The following is a 14238-nucleotide window of genomic DNA, read 5'->3' on the forward strand; positions in this document are numbered from 1 at the left end:
GACCTTGGCTCCTTTGCCTGGTGAAAGTATTTGGCCAGATTTAGGCTTGTGCAACATTTTGGTGGCACTTAGATGCCTATGGTCACTAAGAGACGCTTAAACACTGTACACTGGTACCTTTCTCCAGTGAATTTAACTTGAAATTGTATCTATTTTTTTCTTTCAGAAGAATGACTATAAAGAGCAGAAATGTAAAGTGACCACTTACATACATACACCACCCCCCACCACCCCCCCCAAATATGAAAAAAAAATTATATATATTCACCTGGATGTCTATGCCGGACCATCGATGGGAAATCTTGATGTCTACTTCTGAGGAAAATTTAACTTTATCAGTCCTGTATGCCTTTGATCTTTGCATCAGAAGTGATGAATAATGAATTCTGGAAGAGGCTCTGTGGATGTTCTACATACAGCAGAATATGAAAAGACATAGTGTCTTTGAAGGAAGCCATGATTTCACTAAAAATTGTTTGTTAACTTAAGAAGGGGGTAAATTAGTTTAATCCATTTGCAATGTAATACAGTGAGAAATTACATGAAAACCAAATGAAAATGTCTGTGACAAACTGTCCAGATTAATGGTGAGGATAGCACCAGAAGAGACATGGGGTGTTCAGCAAGGAGCTAGCCTCTCTGGAAGATTGACAATAAAGAAATCATTTAAGGAGCAGACCAATAAGAAGTTCCAAGACCCTGGAAACACATGATTGAAAATATTCCTTTTGAAGATCTGGAATCTTCAAAGGAATAGGAACCAAAGCCTATTTAGACATTTTACCATGCGGCAGCTTGCGTTCTTTTTAAAATCCATCCTTTTACAGCCTCTGAGCATCAGACTGAGCAACTTTTTCTCTATTTTTGTCCTTTCTCTTTTTGCCAGGACCTAGCATTATTTATCTCTTGGGCAGCAGTCACTGGATATAGGTTTCCTGATCCCTTGTGATAATTGGAGGAGAGTGGTGTCCTGCAATATAAACCTTCTAATGAAGAGCTTAGGAGGAAAATCTAGCCTGTTCAAAGGCCTTTCCACCTATTTATTAGACACAGGGCTACACAGAAATCAGCACCTGTCAGGCTGCCAACCAGAAGACAATACAATTCTTTCCGAGCCCCTGACCAATTTTTGTTCATCTCTGGAATTGGTTGTTCCTGCCTCTCACATTCAGTCTCATAGAATAAAGATGGCTGGATTTAAAACTATAATTTCAATGCATCTCTAGCGTCTGTGCTGGTAATCAGGACACAATGTACTGCTGAGGATGCACGCTGTATTATGCAACTCATTCAGCCTGTAATTATCCTCGATTCCCCTCCTGTTGTAGCAGAACAGCTACAGGCACTTATGTGACCGTTCCGGGCGGTGCAGCTCCCACTGTGTGTTGACTGCTGAGATAACAAACTGTACTGGTGGTGGTGAGCTGGTCTTCAGGGATACAAAGGCTTTTAAAATTCAAGTTAATTTATTTTAAAGGTTCTCGTGAACATGGCGAGTATCCAATGTTTACAGCTCAGAAGCAGGATTTGTACTGTCAGCATCTTATTATATTCCCTGGTGCTAAGTGCTGAAATGTTTTAAACCTTCCCCTTCCTCTTGTTTCTTCAGTAGAAGTTGGTCGAGGTGATTGCGTTGCTTGAAGCATTAAATGGTTCCAATACCTTTTCAATTTGGTGTTGTTCAGAGGTCAACTGAGTGATGGCTTGAAGGAAAAAAGTGTTATATTGACTGAAACAATCTACTAGCAGTAGGGAAAAGCAAATGCAGTAATAGATATGGCCAGAACCACTTGTTTGACTTAGAGGAGCAGATCCCATCCACAGACAGCTCAGAGTTCTGCTTCCACTTCAGCCTGGTATGTGGCACTATCCCTTGGAGAGCCTGAGGGCCAAACCCAGTTGCCCTACCCTGCCCAGGAGGGAAGGAAATGGGTGGGCAAGCAGGCATCTGGCAGGGGCTTGCTCCAGCAGGAGCACCCAGCACTGGTACTGTTTCTGCAGCTGATGGCACAGCCACCTGGGGACAGAAGACCAGAGATGCCATACTGTGACTACCTGCATCGTCCTGCCTTTACCCGGGTACCGTTACGGTATACTTTGCTGTCCTGCTGGATTTCATGCTCTAAACGCGCCAAGTTGATCAACCTGTTTCCTTGGAAAAAAACTGCTTCCTTTCAACCCTTTCCGAAGGTGCTGACATCAGAGGAAGCCTTACTTTCCTTGAGGGACTGTGGATCAGGTCATTGGTGGGGGATGTGGTATGTAGGGCTTCCTGTAACTTGTTAAACAGCCAAAATTGGTGCAGCCTTGCAGAGGAGAGAGCGGAAAAAAAGTATTAACCGAGATAAACACACTCTTGTGTAAATTAGGCTCAATGAAATTCAGATTTTTTTTTTTTCAGGATTCTGAAATATTGAACCTTATTGATTTCCGTTTTTTCCTGCTGGATTTCCAAATTGTAAAATAGGAGCCATTCTGTTACTTAAGTCAGTGGCTCATCCTGGATTTCTCACTCTATAATGTTTCTGCTCCTTGGAGAGCACGGTCCTCCAGGCAGGAGAACCCTCTCCTAGGAGCCAGGAAGGCATCGCTTTATGCCTGAAGGCATTTGCCTGCTGGCACCAGGTGACATTTTTCTTTCTTCAGCACATTCCTCCCTACAGCAGAGCAACAGGGAGCTGAACTGATGTGTTAAGACATCCACAGACAGTGACTTTCTGATATTTCCAGTTGAAAATTTTGGAGACAGATTTTAAGCCTTGAAGGTGTGGGTATGTTCAAGTCTAGACTTTTTTTGCACTGACTAAGCAAAATGTAAGACAACCCTGATGATTGAACCAAGGCAACTCCTCACAGGTCGTGAGACCCCATAACCTTGGGTTAGATCTTGCTTTCATTTACGTGTATTTGAATTTTATGTAATGACACTGCAGGTACCAGCAAATTCTCTGCTGGATGTAACTGAAGTTAGTGTGTGAGCAAGGATGTTCTCAATGAGCCTTTAACCTTTTTTTTGTACTTACTGAAGCAATTTTACATTGTGAGCGTCAAGAACATTGGCCAGCACTGTGGTGTTATAAGTAAATGAAACATGGAGTAATTCTTACCTTGATTTGTGTTTTTGAAAAATGACTGAAGCACAGTGCTGTTAGAAAATTAAGCTTAGTAAGAGACTTAAGACATTGTTTTAAAAATTTTGTACTTTTACTCTGCTTTTTGTAACTAAAGTATGTCAGGGCTATAAGGGAGAAAAGCAATACAACAGGAATTTTAAGTGTAGTGAAGCTTCATTGAAACTGAAGTGGTATTACAGTAGTTCTTAAGTAGAACATACCTGCTTCAGTGGAGGAAAAAAATATTTTCAGATAACAAAATATTAAGCAAATTATTGTACCATTAAATCATGATAAATACCAATAAAATGGCACATCAAAATTGTTAAGTGACAGGAGGAAACAGGAAGTATTACAGCCCACTGAAAGAGGTATAATTCTCTTTTTTGGAAGTAACTAAGTGCTGGGATCAGGCTTTGGGCAGAATTACAGAGAAATGACTTACCTGCTTTTGTATCTCAGACACAACGCATGCCTTTAGCATCATTGGACTTAACTCTGCACAAATGCAACCTTATCCAAAATTTCAGGAATTCAGTGAAACAGAGTTTCATTGATTTCCTACAACTTCTTGACCTGAATTTCATTCAAACATAGCTGCTGAATTGTAACTAGTGGTATTTGACTGCTAATAGGAAAAGTGAGTTTCTCCCTCCACCACCCCGGACTTGAGTCTCAGTAAGGTTACTATCAAAGCATACTGTCATTAGGATTTCAAAAATAAAAGAGACAGGAGAAGACAGCCTATACGTGAATGTATTGCTTTGAATACTCACAAGGGGAAAAGGTAAGGGAAGCCTGAGTTGTTGCTGCACTGCCTTTAAAAAAAAAATTGCTGTATAGAAACCAAACCTGCCAAGTGTGTGTACCTATGAACCCAGCAAGGACTCCCCTCCACAAACTCCTCCTGTGGGTCTAATTACGGTATTTGACTTTTAAATCTCTACATGTTCCAGCACGATGATGCCTGGAATAATAATAATTGAAAAATCTGATGTTACCTAGCAATGATGCAGTTTATGCCTTACCAGGGTGTTCTAATGTTATGCCTAATAAAAGATGACAAGACTTGCTTCAAGTCTTAATCCATCAGCAACACTATAATCTACTCAGGTGAGCTGTATTTTCCTTCTTGCACAGATAAATAGCATAAAAATTGGATCATTCAGAGAAACTTTGAAGCAATGTTCTGAGGACAGTTAACTGTGTATGCCAGTCTTCTTTTGTCCTCCATACCCGGCTCAACTTCAAAAAGAACCTCTTTGCTTAGGAATTTCAGGTTGTCATAAATTGGGATCGTTTTTATTTGAAGTGAGGAGTCACCTTTTCCCCTCTGTTCTGAGAGGGAGGTGCACATCAGGGACTGGGAGACCAGCCATGGCTTACATGGACATACTTGACCATTGTGGGCCCATGGCCAAGGGTGAGGCATAGGATATTTATACTTTTTCATCCTCATTCTTTGCTATTTAGTTAGTCAACCCTTCTGGGCAATGACTGCCCCCTCCCACGTGCATGTAGTAATGCAAAATGAAAATGTAGTGGTAGCCAGAGCTTCGTCAATGATGATCAGTTATTTGTGGTTGATGGTGAGAAGGTATTGAATGGAGAAGAAAAACATTTGCTACCCTGAAAAGCTCAGTGCCTTCATGCAAAGATGGCTCCACAGCAGAGCCGATAACGCTGAATGTTGTTGTCTGAAAGTAGGTACAGGAGCATGGGGAGGGGAAGGACGGACAGTGTGCCAAAGAAGGGATGGGCATGGTGCCTTTGCTGCTCCTCCAGCATAAATTATGGGTTCAGATGACCAGAAGTCTTCCTCACTGGTGCAGCAGAGGTATGAAACTTGGTTTCATGTGCAGTGATATAGACCCATAGCTTGCAAATCTGATGCAGGACATAGCGTCTTCCTATCTTTCCTCCAAAGGCCGTTTCACTGGTTGGAAAACATGAATGACTGTGGGGAAAACACGGAGCCTGTTATGTCTGTGCTTGGTGCTTAGCCATTGATGGCATCGTTCCTCAGATTAAAGCTATGGACAGTAACTTCATGTCACCAATGTGATCTAGTCACTGTAGAGCTCCAGCTCCTGTTATCAGCTCCCAGAACTAAAGATGTCATTTTAGAGAAGCATATGAAAGGTCAGTCAATTTTCCCAAACCTTAATCTTGAAATATCTGTGTTTATTTGTCCTTCCAGTTCTGTCAGATTTGGCGCGAGTTCAATCTCCAGCTGAATGAATGCTGCCCATTGATTTCACACAGAGTTGCACCAGTTTGGATATATTTAAAAGGCAAGGCATTCCTTCAGCTTTCTGAGGCTTATAAATTGAAGTATTGTAAGGCTGCCAGGTGTGGGTTACCTGGACAAGATATCACAAATGAAAGTCCTTTGTGTGTCTGTTTCTTAACAAATAATATTTTTCATGTGGTAAGGTTGGTTCCTGGGTTAGGGGATTAAGACCCATGGCAGTCTGGGCCATCAGCTGATAGTTTTGTTTCGATTTTAATTTCTGTGTTTCTGTTAGAGCAGAACTGTCAAAATATTTTGGCTAATATCTATAAATGTTGAAAAGTTTTAAAACAGCTTCAGTCTACTGGTGGTGGTGGGGGAAACCTCCAGTTTTTTGCATTTAAAAAATATAAATAAGAATTTTCTTCTTGAGTTTTCCTTATGGAAAAGATATGGGTTTTCTGGCATAGGATCTTTGCATCGCATCATCACAATTTCTGGGAAGTGGCTGCATTTCAATGGTAAAAAGATATACAACGCATTCAGGATGGATGCTCTGTGTTGTACCTGTCCTTTTATGTGGTGAGTGGAGCTGACTGGTTAGAGTAAACTGAGTGGTGTTAAGGCCGGGATGTTGTAGCTGAGAACATGATACAGCAGTCCTGGAACACATAATTTCTCGTTTATTTATTTATTAAACTGTTGAATTCAATGAGGTTTCTAACTGTGATGTTACAGCAGCAGTTTTATACTTAGCTATTTTATCTTCTCGTATTTTCAGTATAATTCTCCCTTCTTGAACACAACTATAAAAATCTACATATTCTCTCCGTTTCAATGTGTGGCTTTAACTTTTAATTGTTCCTCCAATGATTCACTTTTAAATTGAAACAAGACATTATTGTGTGTATTTATTTCATTCCTTTGAATTTTGAAGCCTCAGTAAGAATTACATTTTGTGCTTCTAATAATTGTAGACTATTTTCCTCTTATTTTTAATCTGTCATACTATGGCTTGGTCAGTCATTCTTTACATCCATTACTACAAGCCTTCATCAATTTGTCCTGAACACAAGGCGGCTTCCCCAATTATATTTCTTCCAGTTCAAGTTTTCTTATCCACATAATCCAGACAAGCTGATCAGTAGATGAGAAATAGTTACCTTCATGACCAGCACAGTTTTTTTCCTTTTGTCCCTTCGGTACCTGCAAGGCTGTATCTAAAGGAGTGTGAAATCCTCCAAAAACTGCCTTATCTCTTACTGATAGGAGCTTTGTCTTATGTTTGTCATTCACAAGCATTTGTGTTTTCTCATAGAAGCACAGACCTGCTGGTCTTAAACACCTGCAGATGACATCCTGAAACTGCTCAGCCCTTAAAATGGCTGTAAACTCCATATCCAGACAGTTTTCGGCACCAGTTTCTGGAGGGTTCAAGTAGGTCTGCTGAACTTCTTTGTTTTGGTATTTTATTTTATCTTTTTTAAGCTTCTGAAGTGTTTTAATCACTCTGAACTTTTTCATATCTTATAATGAAATACATGCTCACCCTTAGAATTACATATCTCAAAGACTTAAATTTACTAAGGCACTTACTGAACAGTATGTTTGCCAAATGCTACAAGATTTTTAAGGAAAGCTTAATGATGCTTGTTGGCCAAGTAATTTGTACATTGTGCTGTAGGAGCTCAGTAAAGTTTTTGTCAATGTTATTTAATATATGGTAACCAACACGTTGTTTTAGTTGTATCGAACTCCTGGATTTTTCTACAGCTTGGAGGCCAGCAAGGGCTGTGAGACTAGAAACGTGGCATTCATGGTTTAGTGCTTTGATGAAGCATTAGAAATGTTCAGAGATGTCGCCGAACAGCTGTTTGCAGTGTAGGAGTAGGCTGGTCAGGAGGTGTGAGTTGGCTCCAGAGTAGGACTTAACAGTGCAAAATATCCTGTGAAAATTGTACCTTTTAATTTTTGTTGAATAGCTCCACTGTGGAGGAAGAATCTCTGGTCTTTATGTTCTTGGAAGAGCCATGTAATAGCAATGGTCTGCTGGGAGCTACATGTCAATGGTCTTATTTTGGAAAAAACATGATTTTAGGAAACGAGCAAAAGGTTTGATCACCTCATTAACACCAAACAGGTAACGGTATATCTGTTTTACTCAAATTTGAAAAAGCTTTCAAATTTGTTTAAATTTGAAATGTGGCCTGGCAGAATGAACAAGAAGGTGTGATTGGTACGGGCTTGGTATTTTATTGTGTTTGGGTACAAAGTGTTATTTTCCAAAGCTCCAAAGTAACTCAGGAGCCTTATTCTCACTGTAAAGGATGATTTAAGCTAGTGAACTCTTAATTGTGTTGACTTTTAATGAAACCTGACTTCTAATTGCTGGAAGGCAAGATCTGCGAAGGAATTCAGATGTTTGTTATAATTTTCAAAATACATAACTAGCCAGGATGCCTACTTCTGTTGATTTCAGATTATTTCTTTCTAAACTATTCTTGCTGTTCTCCTTAGATTTTATGCTGCCTACTAAACAATTTTACTATTTTAGCTAAATTTCTTCCTGGTTTAAGGGCATTTACTTAACACACTTCTTTCCAGGAAAGACTTTGCATTTTGCTCTGTATTTCCAGAACAGAAAAAACAAAACAACCCTTAGATTGTCTCTTTGGAGTTCTTTACCTTTTTAATTTGTGCATTTTAAGATTCACAGAGAGTATAAGATATTTAAAAGTCCTCATTATTCCATGTTTGTCAGCTTTGAACTGTCTTTGCCATTAGCTTCTCAATGATCTAAGTCTTTCTGTAACTGACTGGAGTGTTCCTCGTTTACTCTTCCCCAGGGTTTAACACTATCAATTTATAAGTACTTCTTAATTTGCTTCCTGTTCTAATGCTTTTTTGTGTTCTGGGCCAGCTTTCTCCCTCTGTCCTGCCATTTGTAGTATGGCTGATGTTTACTATTGACTTTGAGTTAGTGTTTTATTGGGAAAAAAAAACAACCAAACAAACAAAACAAACAAACAAAAAAACCCAAACAAAAATCCTAATTTTCGATGAAAAGAACCTGTGTGGTCTTCATTATGTCATTGTACAATGAAGTATATGACTGTTTCAGACATGAATCTTTCTGCCATCCTCTGCTTCCAAGCTTCTCCAAGTTCCTGGGGCTCCTGCTGGCTTTGCCAGCGACGCAACTGTGAGTGCGGAAATGCTGTTGAAGATCACTTGTTTACCGAAACCTAGCCTAACCTTCCTTATACCAAGCTGCCAAGCAGCTGCCGTCGCTCCTGGACTAGGCTCATCTCTTGTTGTAAATGATGCTGTTATCAAGTCAACCAACATGGGAAGGGAGAAAGCAGTGGTAATATGCAAGTAGAATTTTCTTGCTTTGTGTTACCTGGCCAACCTTTCCCTGCCTTTCTGCGTCCCTTTTTGTGTCTTCGCAATAATATCCTCCTCTGAGTAAGAAAGCTCTCCTTAGGTTGACAAATTTATATTAAAACCAAGATGAACAATATTTTATTCCATCCTTGTCTGGATTCTGTTGCTGAAAGATAAGATCTTTGCCAACACTAGAAAGAATAGGGCAAGATTCAGGAAGTGCCTCAGTGAAGGATCAGTGGTTTTTATCCGCCACTAAAAATGGATTATCAATGACCACCATGGATCACAGGCTGTTGTTGATACAAGGGGTATCTGGGTTAAAGACGGGAAAGAACGTTGTGAAGTAGAACTGCTGCTCTCCTGCGCCTGATGAGAAGAGAAGCTTTTCTGGAGGGTTGATACCAGCCTGTTGGGCTAAAGGTAGCCTTTGACTGCTAGGGACCCAATGATCTCTTCTAATTCAAACTCTTACATCTTGGTAGACTGTGGAGATAATGGTGAACATTTATTTTGCCACCAAGCTGGGCAGCATCTGAGGTTCTGCATTGCTCTGATGTTATTGCTAATTGCATGCATTGGGAATAAGAGATGTTACGGGAGCCAAACAAAGAGACAAGTCCTTGCTCTGCAGAGCTTGTAATGTAAATTGAGGGCTGAAAGTAACAAGGGATCACGACAGGAGAAAGGGTGGGAACTGCTGAGGATAGTGAAGCCAAAAGGCAAAGCTGACAGCTCTTCAGCCGCTTAATTGATAGGGTGGCAGTGATTTGTATCTATTGCAGCAGAAGGTATTTCTGTAGTTGTCCTTATTTCAGTTAGCATAACTTTTTCTAACAGCTAACCATGAGTCTCCCAATGCTAAGGAAAATTCCATGATAATTAGGAGTAATGCTACAGTGACTACTACTTTGTATCAGTTTAAGGCTTTTACTTCTTGCAAAAATACACCAGTAATAAAAAAATTCCAATCAACATTTTTCCAAAACAAAGTAAAAAATTTAAATATGGTGAATTTTTTGATTTGTTTATTTTCCCCTCCCCCCTAGACAATTTATCTGTAGGAAAGATGTATCATATACAAAACAATGAGTAGTGGCACTGTCCTAGTTCTTAAGTGAGCACCGTTTGTTGACAACCTTCTGATTAAACTTTCCTCCTTCCTCCCTTTCAGCCCAATTTAAATCAAAATATGGACAGAAACAATTTCTGTGAGGAAAATGGAAAAATTCATGGGGTAGTTGAAGCTGCATAGTCTTTCCCATTAATGTGCCTGGGTGTTTGTTTAATTTATGTATTATTTGTCTTGCCCCTGAGGTGTAACATGAATGATGTTTGTAAGGCATTCCTACTAGACTCCTTGCTTATTGTGAAGAAGCAATATTCCAAATAGGACCAAGTTTCACACAGCAACTTACCATGACAAGTTCACAATTACAGTCGTACACAAATAAAATACTGTCAAAATGTATTCCACTTAGGGAAAGCTGCTCAGAGCATCGGCAGATCTCTGTAAATGGACTCAGGAGAGTTGCCAGCCTTGGCAAAGAGCTTTTCTTTGACCTTGGGCTGGTCACTTCACCTCTCTCTGTCTTCATTTTTACTCCCACCTCTTCAATATTTTGGCTAAACATGTTGGTGCTGGGACTACTGGCTTATGCCTACACCCATGGTGTGATCCTGCTCCCTTCAGCCTTTGCTGTGACCTCTTGGCACGGTGCTAATGGAAACAGTGAAAAGTCACGCCTTCCCTTTCCGTGGGGCTGCAGGACTGCTAATAAGCTGTATCCATTGGCATGTCAGCATCCCTGTGAGATATAAGTCAGCATCCCCACGGTGGGAAGTTGTGTGCCCCCGCTGCTGTTATCACCTCCGGGCCAGGGTGTGTAAAACAGAAATGCAGGGGCATTGCGGGAATTAAACCTCACACCTTCCAAAGAGGACCCTGTCCTGCCTGGGAGCACGGATTAGCCCCCGAGCAAGCAGTGATTTTTACCTCCTTGAAAGCATCACATTTATTTTAAAATATAAATAAATAAATGTAAAAATTGAAAAAGGCAACAGAATAGATAGGGCTATGACTGGTAAAAGCAGAACCACTGGTAGCTCAGTGTTTGCTAGCTGAAGCAGATGTTTGTTCAGCCTGCAGCTGCCCTGTGTAGCCCGTGCCGTAAGCTCCCTGCAGGAGAATGGCTGTTAAGGGACGTGCCCTCATGCTGCTTTTGAAGCCAACTGCTGGGACCAAGGCTGCATTGGATGAAGTGCAAGTCGCCCATGCTGGGAGCAAGAGAAATAGATATCTGCGGATTTTGGTGGTGCTGCTTCCCTCTCTCTGACCGGTGACCCGTGCAGGAGCAGGTTGTTTCTTTGTTGGTCCATCCTCTGGGGGAGCAGAAAATGCTACTCATGAGCCAGTGCCAGAAGAAGGTATTGTGCACCAGTGTCGTCACGGATGGAGAAGAGAAAATACTTGTTTTGGAAAACAAGCCAAGGGTTTTGAAGAGAAAAGATAAGGACATGTAGCAAGCTAAGCAGTTATATTTCTCCTTACTGGTAACTGCAGGTATGACACAATCACTCGGCCAAGTAGCACTCCCAATAACACACAAGTATCTCCAGTAGAAGCAACAAGGTTACTCCAGATTTATGTTGGTGTTCCCAGAGATTACTATGTTTTTCAATCATCTTTAAGAACAATCACTGCAATGCCACTGAGCTCGTAAAAAGGATAAAATGTAAATATTATTGAAGCCTAACACAGCACAGGCATCAGTGTGATATTTGAAGTTTTTTATCAGTAGCCTCTCCAAAGATTTATATCCATTTATCAATGCCTTTACTAAATTAAATACATAAAATCTTTACATGAGACATAACAAAAAGGCATGAACAATATCAGTATTCAGACAGTATTAGTAACATTCGGCATGATGAATTGTGTAGGAAGCTGGTTGTCAAAGCCCTGTGATAGTGAAAATGGCTCCGTTCACAGTACGAAGATATTACTTATCTCTCTTAAAGACTGCTAAAAAAATCCCTTGTATATTTTGTACTTACATTAGAGGCATCAGCATACCATTAAAGTGCTCGATGTTTTGTTTCTGTTGCTCAGCCAAGGATATGTGGGAGCAGTCCTACCTCTCCCCTCCACCCTACTCCCCCAAGAAACAAAAAAACCCCAAACCTGAGCAACTAATTTTTTTTAAGACAGTGCTAAACACAAAGCAATGTTCAGTGTTTTCTAAGGTAAATCTGAAGATACTGATGACAAATTCAGAATCTGTCTGAGAATTGCTACAAATGGCTTATTTCTACACATAGAGGCATGCTCTGTCCAGGAGTCCAGACCTGAATCTGCACATCTGTCCTGAATTTGCTGTAAAAAGGAAAATCTTGAGCATTTTGAGGTGATGTATAATAGAAGCAACAGACCCTAAAGGTTTATCTTTTGTTTACTTTAGTATGCTTGGAGATTAGAAAGCTCCCAAAAGCACAGGAACCAATATAGTAGATCAGGGAAGGGATCGAGGTGTCTAAGTTCTGTTGGGTTTAATGGGAGGTTGATACCTTCTCATCTTTGTACATCAGGACTAAGGTGCTACAAGACGTGCACCTTGCTGAACAAATGCAGCAGATGCACAGGGCAAGTACGCACCTGATCTGAGGTGTCCACGGGGAACCTGGAGAAGTGAGGGCACATGGCCAGCAGCATTCAGCACATCTGTGGTAGGGCCTGTGCTGAGTCTGGACTTGACAAATGACTTGACACCTGGGATGACTTAGAGTTAAGCCTGAGTGTATTGTGTTGAGGGACCTGTTTTCCATATGAACATGAAGGTTGTCTCCATGCCAGAGTTAGTGCGGGAGAAGCTATAAATATAGGTGTTACTCTGAATCGTGATTCACGAGCATTACTCAAAGTTGCAGTGTGAAAGATGCTTGGAACCAGATTTCTCCTGCAGTCCCTCTGGGTTGTTAGCAGCATCACGACTCTTTTTTCATATTTATCCAGTGGTGTTGCTCAAGGTCTGTGGAACATGCCTCTTGAATCAGAAGGAGAGACAGAAGAGAGTAACAAGGGAAACAGTGCTGTGTGCTCTGCCAACCTGCAGCTGTGACCTTCCTGTTTACTGTATTTATTTATTTATTTTTTAACATTTGTTAAAAGAATGAAGCAGCAAATCACCAACAATAACAGAAAAATCAATACTCGCCTCTGCTTCTTTTGTGAGATCTGGAACATGGCCTCAATCTGTCAGGCTGAATTACAGAGACTGTGGGTGTCAGCAAGGGCTCAAACAAATAGACCTGCCACGCTGCTCATTGATAAAAAGCTTAGGTCTGTACCAGTGTCACCATTACTGCTGCCTCCAAAAGGCACGGAGGGAGCACTAACCTTTCAGATGAAAGGCGAGTTATGGAGCAATGAACGTGTTCACTTGCACTTCGTATGTAAGATTGCGCCAATCTCCGGAATAAAAAGAGTAAACAAACGGTTTGGCAAATACAAGGCTCTGGGGCATTACCTTGCTAATGGATGTTAAATCAAATGGATGTGTTTGAATGGAAGGTGATATATCAACACAGGAATGTCATCCTAAAATAAGCCATTGATCCACTAGCTGAGAATCCAGTCTTTGACAAAGGTCAATGCATCAGAGAGAGGAACAACCTCTTCCAAACTCATCATTTTCCCAGGCGACAGTAAAAGGCTGTATCAGTATAAAGAGGAAAGCTTCCTCCTGACTCCAGATGGTAATTAGTTTATACCCTGGAGCATGAAGATTAACATCCCTTATCACTTTTAATTTTACTGGTGGATCTTAAGCTACTGCAATGAGCTTTTGAATCTTTGAGTAATATACCATGTGATTTTCATCTTACAAAAAGGAGCCGGTGGGAAAGTCCAATATGGTCTTTGTGTTGTCCCACTGCCATTTCTGCAAACAGACCAGGCAGAATAGCTGCTCATGCTGGTGGAGGAAAAGGACTATAACCAGCAGTGCTGTAAGGAGTAGCTCCAGAGAAATCAAAAGTTAGCAGGGATTTATAGGCGCAGAAAGAAGCTTACAAGAGGACCTGAACATAACTTTACTGTTATGTTTACTATGAGAAAGGATTAGACCACCTTCAATTTTCTTATTTTCTTATATGCTTGATACCAGGAAATGTCGCACAGTGCAGCTTCCTGAGTAATAAAGACTGTACTGATGAGTCTGTATGGCAAACTGCAACCCACAGAGCAGTGTGGAGCTTGGGCTTTGCTCCTCAAGTTGCCTGGCTTTTGTGCAGGCAGGCCTCAGCACCTGGCTTCCCTGCCCCTCTTGCCCCAGGCCGGGGCAGGCCGTGCCAGCTCAGTGTCCCCTGTGCCCCTCGTTCCTGACATGCCCCAATTGAACAAGGCATTGCCGATTTGCCCCAACTTGCCCCAGGCATCTTTGTTGCTGTGGGATAGACAGAACTGGCCATCCTACTCCATAAGTCCACCCAGACTTCTGAAGGTCT

Source organism: Tauraco erythrolophus, chromosome 11 (assembly GCF_009769465.1).
Source record: "Tauraco erythrolophus isolate bTauEry1 chromosome 11, bTauEry1.pri, whole genome shotgun sequence".
NCBI classification, from domain to species: Eukaryota; Metazoa; Chordata; class Aves; order Musophagiformes; family Musophagidae; genus Tauraco; species Tauraco erythrolophus.